The 6,553-nt window shown below is 45.8% G+C and overlaps 1 protein-coding gene across 1 annotated transcript in view; it reads right to left on the minus strand.

Annotated features, from left to right (window-relative positions):
• The window catches only part of caskin1 (CASK interacting protein 1), a 29,170-nt gene extending 27,187 nt beyond the window's left edge, over nucleotides 1-1,983 (minus strand). The window contains exon 1 of the mRNA XM_053443595.1: nucleotides 1,928-1,983. The gene's annotated coding sequence lies outside the window, so the exon portion shown is untranslated. The remainder of the gene's footprint in view (nucleotides 1-1,927) is intronic.
• Between the last annotated feature and the right edge of the window lie 4,570 nt (nucleotides 1,984-6,553).

The raw sequence follows: 6,553 nt of genomic DNA on the forward strand, positions 1-6,553 counted from the left end.
GTAAAACACACACACACACACACACACACACACACACACACACACCGTCTCATCTGAGATACATTAATAATAAAACCTTTCCTGATCGTGTGTTAAGATGACTCACACTGATGTGAAGTGCGTTGGTGGTGAAGAAGAGGAAGATGAAGGAGGAAAGAACAAACCCCCTCAGCTGACAGCAAACTCATCAAATGAGCACAGAGGAAAAACTTTTCTTTTTAAATCACCTCTTTGTTGATCTGCTATTTATTGAGATTATTATACAATCGCCGCCATTTTGTGTATCCGGAGTCTTGAGGTCTTTTATATCTTGTTTTGTCTAATTTGATATAAAGTGCAGCTTATTACATCTTAGTGTATAACTGTTAGTTTCCTGTTTGTTTAACGACATTATCTCTTATTTTGTGTAATCTCATATAAAGTACGGCTCGTTATGTGTGATTATTGTTCTGTAAAACAAAGAGCAAGTTTAGTAAAATCACTATTATTGTTTTTATCATGTTTAACTTGTGAACCAGGATCATTTCTGTTGTGTAGTGAACGAGGAGGTGAACATATTTACTCTCTCCATCACCTCCCTCCCTCCATCACTTCCCTCTCTCCACCACCTCCCTCTCTCCATCACCTCCCTCCCTCCATCACCTCCCTCTCTCCATCACCTCCCTCCCTCCATCACCTCCCTCTCTCCACCAACTCTCCCACTACCACGGCTGGTTTCTAATTATCTTAACAACATTAAATTGCTGACCAGCTTTTGTTAATAACCTGCTTTTTTATGACTCTGTGAAACCGCATGATTGACACCACTTACTTAAGTATTTCTATTTTGTACACACAAACACAAAATCCCAATTACAGAGCTCCTTCTACAGAGTGATTTCATTACCAGTGATTTACAGGAGGAGTAAATTAATCTGAAATGAAAACGCTCGTTATGGATTAACATTTAACATGATCCATGCGTTTCCCTCACAAACAGTTTTCACCATCTGTTTGTGCAGCGGATGAACACGAGCAGACACGTTTATGAAGCTGTTGATTCTGTGGTGAGGAGTTAAGAGGCAAAGAAGCAATAACAGCAAACACACTAATTAGATTCAACTGAGCCGCTCTGTGAGGATCTTCTCTGATCTTCTCTGATCTTCTCTGATCTTCTCTGATCTGTATCTTCACACAAACCTCTTCTCTCTGCAGCGTTCAGATTCTTTCAGCTCAGGTTGAGTTATTCGTGTGAGGGCTGGAGCTGTGGTGGAAGCAGTTTTGTGTGTCTGTGTTTTAGTCGTGCAAACAGTCGTGGATCACGGATGAGGACACGACAAAGTGCAGGATTAATGGGGGGAAGTGGGGATGTGCACCAGGAGCACGTGGGACCGATTCAGTGTCATGGATTCTTCTGAAGCTGGTTTCAAACACCGGCTCTGGAAACTGATTTGGGTGTTTTTGTTCTCATATTTATTCAATTTCAAGAAAATGTGTTGTGATGATGATTCTGTCCAAACAACTGAGGCACAACAATTATAACTTTGTCCTGACGCCACTCTCTCTAAAAGTTCTCTGCTGCTTTATGAAAACAGATTGAAGAGTTTGAGCCACAGATCTTTATTTGGGGTTCTGATATTTTAAAGCTTTTAATTACAAATGCGACGCAAGAGGTCACAACGAGATATTAATCAAGAATTTACGTCATAAAATCATATCATTAACACTGTACACACACACACAGACACACACATGTGAGTAGAGCAGTGTGCAACATCCCTGATAAAACAGATTCTATGTGAGCGGGTCTGGGAGAGAGAGGGAGGGTGGATGTTAAAGAGGAGGGATGGGGTTGGGCGGGGGGGGGGGGGGTACACAGAGACAACCCACACACAGCGATGGAAATGATTGACAGGTGACGTGGGAGGAGTAAGAGTCAGTAACTCACCCGTCTGTGTCCTGGAAGTTGACGTTGACTTTCTTTGCGGAACCGAGAAGTTCTGAAACACAAACACAGAAGAACGTGAGTGGATTTTTCTCGGGGGGGGGGAGGCGACACGTCCTAGTCAATGTCTTTTTTTATGATATAACAGCGTTTATTGTTTATGTTGAGAATCATCTGTCACTCGTTGTTTTTCCTCTGAATGGAACACGCATGTCGGTGTCGTGTTTCCTCTCCTGCTGTTTGGAGGAAGGAGTTTCGTTTCCTCGACTTCAGGCTCCCATGGTGATAATGTGTGTCATTCATGGTGACATCACTCAGAGCCGGCCTGCTACTGGGTGTGCTGGTTAGAGTCATTTAACATGAGTGGGACTGGAAGCACCAGAAGAAAAAAAAACGAGCTGAATACCATCATTGTACATTTTGTCTCAAGATAAAAAACTAGATATTTCCACCATGACAACAGTTTCCTTGAATTCAGTGAAGCTGCAGCAAATTCCACACTCACAGATATCAGCACAAACATAATTCTTTGTTTTTGCATTAATATCCAAGAATCTCTCTCTGGGAAATCAGGGAAAATGTCCAAAAACTTCCTGTGATATGTTGTCGTGTGCACAATCACTCACCAGCACTGGGACTGAAAACCTGTTTGATTAATTCTCCTAAATTCAAACTTTAATCAGACGCTCTCTCTCTCTCTCTCTCTCTCTCTCTCTCTCTCTCTCTCTCAGATCCACTCACTCGCCTGGTGAACAATCTCAATCTGACTTTGACAAGATGTGACACTTCAGGTTTGACACGACAAAGCCTAAGAGCACAGCTTCTCCTGATGATTCAGAACTGAGGATAAATATCACACACACATACACACACACACACACACACACAAACACACACACACACACACACACACACACACTCGCTCCCTCCAGGGTGCAGGAAACAGGACAGTCCCTCTTTTGTGGAGGAGACAGCTCCCAGCGCCACTGAGAGAAACATTGATTTCCTAACAGACTATTTCTGGCCACTGGATCCAGGGATTCACTCCCAACGCCAACACAACCTGATCTGCATCCACTGACACACACTGCAGCTACACTCATGTGTGTAGAGTTCAAATGTGACGTCCTTGTGATGAGAGAAAAGAGACGGAAGCTGAAGCTGCACTGAAATCAACACAATCTCCGTAGAGGCGATAACACAAATGTCAGAGGCTCCGGAGTTTCAGAATCAGAATCAGAATTATTTTTATTTGCCATGTATATTTGCACATACAGGAAATTGCCTTGGTGTGGCTGGTGCACTGTACATCTCCAGAGTTTCTCCAGAGTTTCTCCAGAGTTTCTCCAGAGGTTCTCCTGCCCAGTGATGTGTGTTAGTGAACCACTAACTCAGAAAGTCCCGACCGACCGGTGAGGACCTTCTCCGGAGCTCATGTCTGGAGACGGGTTGATAAGCATCAAACGTTTCCCTCCCAGAGAAGAACAACACACCCACAGACCCGTCTTTGTTTAGGGTCGTCCACATCTGTCCAGCAGGAGCCGGCCCTGACCTCTTGACCCCATGACGTCACCAGATGTGACCCCTGCCTCTCTGTGGCCCTGGTCTGTCACAGGACAACGGGACAGAAATCCCCTGGTTCACTCTGATGGTGTCTTCACCACGAACACGTGTGAGGAGAACTTTCCACTCGGCACATCTGGTTTTCACCAGTCACAGGAAGACTCCACCTTGGATCCTCTTCTTCTCTTCTGGAGGACGGAGGCAGGTTTTCCTCCGGCTGCCTCGTCTGTGACGTGGTGACATCACACGTGTCCCACAATGCTCCTCTGTACTTTCACTGGGAACGTCCCTGAACTCCGTGAACTGGAAGCTAAGACACCGTCTGTGGAGCTTTAAGATCTAAATTACTTTAATATATGCAAAGTAAGAGATTGTGTAATACTGGAATGAGTTATAAGTTATATGTAAACAGTTTAAACTCAGAGTGAGTAACATATGGTGAATCATTAATGTTTCTACACAGGTAAGTACATCAGTAAAATGAGTAGTTCTTAAATATGCAATATAACACTATTCAAAGGTTATGCACACACACACACATACAGACAGACACACACACACACACACACCTGGTACACAAGTCTGTTCTATTGCGTGTGTGCTGCTCGGTGACGCTGGACAGAAGCAGAACAGACACAACAAACAGTGGAACCATGGTTATTGGACGAGGACGGCCAGCTGAGGAGGCACTTCTTCACACACTCCAATGGTACACACCCACACACACACACACACACACAGGGCAAACACACACTCACCAGATACACACAGGGTAAACACACACTCACCAGATACACACAGGGTAAACAAACACTCACCAGATACACACAGGGTAAACACACACTCACCAGATACACACAGGGTAAACACCGGCCTGGAGCAGCAGATTTCAGGAATAACCAGAGATCTGAGGTTTCATGCAGCAGGAAGGTTTTCACCAAAGTGAGCCGACCTCTGACCTCTGCATTATTACACATGTCCGAGTTTCTCTTTACAGGTTGGCTCCAATTTACGTAGGTGACATTTCAGAGTGTGTGTCTGTGTGTGTGTGAGAGGAACCGGAACCACCAACCCAGAGATGGTTCACCAGCACAGTTCACTCTGCTCTGTTCTCCACATCCCTCCTGACGGGGGATCGATCGCTGCCTGTCACCACGGCCCAGTGAATGTCAGAGGTGTGGGGGGGGGGGGGCTCTTTAATGGCAGCAGCGCATGTTTGAAAAGGTCATAAATGTTCATATCTTAAACACCAGAGAGGATAAGTTGTTTGGGGGGGGAAACATTTTTTGAAGATTATCTTGTTTTTTTACGGCTCTGCAAATATGGACTGATCTGGTCCTCACGGGAGAAGAAGAAAACTGAAAACAACATCCAGGCTCTTCATGATAAGCTTCCCTGTTACGTGATGTGTCTCCTGGGGACGATTGAGACGAGAGTGAAGACGACTTCTACAGGAGGAGGAGAGGAGGGGAGAGGAGGGGAGAGGAGAGGAGAGGAGAGGTAAGGATCCTTCCTCTCTCTCCCTCTCTCTCTCTCTCTCTCTCTCTCTCTCTCTCTCTCTCTGTCTCTCTTTGGCAGTGAGGATGGAAACTCGTGCACAGGACTCTGGAGAGCTTTCAGAAAGTGGACCTGTTGTCCTGGCTCTGATCGATCTATCCTCATTTCCCCTCCTCTCTCCGCCTCCCTCTCTTCCTCTTCACCTTCTCTTCTCTGGCCCGTCTCTTCCCTCCAGTTCCACGAAGGAGACAGAGAAGTCGTTTCCTTCCTCGACTGCCGCCCTGAACCGACTCTAGCAGCAGTTGTAGCAGGAGCCGTGTTTAAAACCTCCTCCTGCATTATTAAGACTTTGAGTCTTTGCTTCACCCAGTAGAAGTCAGAAATGCTTTTACCCAGAAGCTCCTGTTGGTTTAACCTCTCACAACTCTGCTTGAAACCATGAATCAGATGCAGAAATTCATCTAAAAGTCTGAATGTTTCAAGTGAGGCAACCGGTTTGAGATTTCGAGCTCTGTGATTGGACGCCTGTTGCACACAGACACTGGTTCTAAAACATTCATCTCTCTTCCTCCTCCCTGTGTGCTCATGTCTGCTCGTGCTTCTTGTTTTGCTTTGGACACCCCCCCCCCCCTTTTTCTGACATCATTAAAGTACAGAGCTGCCCCCCCCCCCCTCCCCCTCCCCCCTGCCATCAAATAAGGACAGAGGCTTTGTAGAAGACATCATATAAGGACAGAGCGGGTAAGAAGAGGAGCTCTGCCAACATCAAGCTCTGCCTGCCAGATGTATGCACACACACACACACACACACACACACACACACACACACACTCACAGACACACACACACACACACACAATGACCAAACCAAACACACATGCACTGCAGTCCGTAGCTCTGATGTCTCAATATAAATAATTAGCAATAATAATCAGTTTGCATGTAAATACGACAAGACAGACGACCTGCGAGTGTGTGTCTGTGTGTGTGTGTGTTTGTGTGTGCGTACGTGTGTGTCAGTGTGAGCATGGGAACTGCAGGAGCTGTTTGATCCCCATTGACCCTCTCGGCTTCCTCAGCTCTTCCTGCTCAGAGCTCTCTGAGCAGGTAGCGCACACACACACCATCTGCTCATGGCTCACACACAGACACACACACACAGACACAGACACACACACACGCTCACAGACCCTTTGTCATTAAAATGCTCATAAACTGAGCGTACACTCAACAACATGTTTACAAACTCACACCTCCTGCTTTTCTTTTTAATCTGACGCTGCTTTACAAGCTGAAGCTGCTGAACACTCGACTAAATCTAAAACTATACGATCACTTTGCATCCAGAGAGAATCATAAGTTGGCCGACGGATCAAATGTGCAGCACAGCTGGAAGTCCAGCATCCTGCCAAATAGTGAGTTCAGGCAGGGATGGTGTGTAGCAGCAGGAACTGGGAGTCATTCTGGTGTTGGCTCCACATCTGCTGCTGCTTCCTTCCCAGTAAGAACCAGTCAGACAGAAACAGGACGGAGAATATATATTCTTTCTAAATCAAACTGTAAAATGTG

Source organism: Pleuronectes platessa, chromosome 16 (assembly GCF_947347685.1).
Source record: "Pleuronectes platessa chromosome 16, fPlePla1.1, whole genome shotgun sequence".
Taxonomy (NCBI): Eukaryota; Metazoa; Chordata; class Actinopteri; order Pleuronectiformes; family Pleuronectidae; genus Pleuronectes; species Pleuronectes platessa.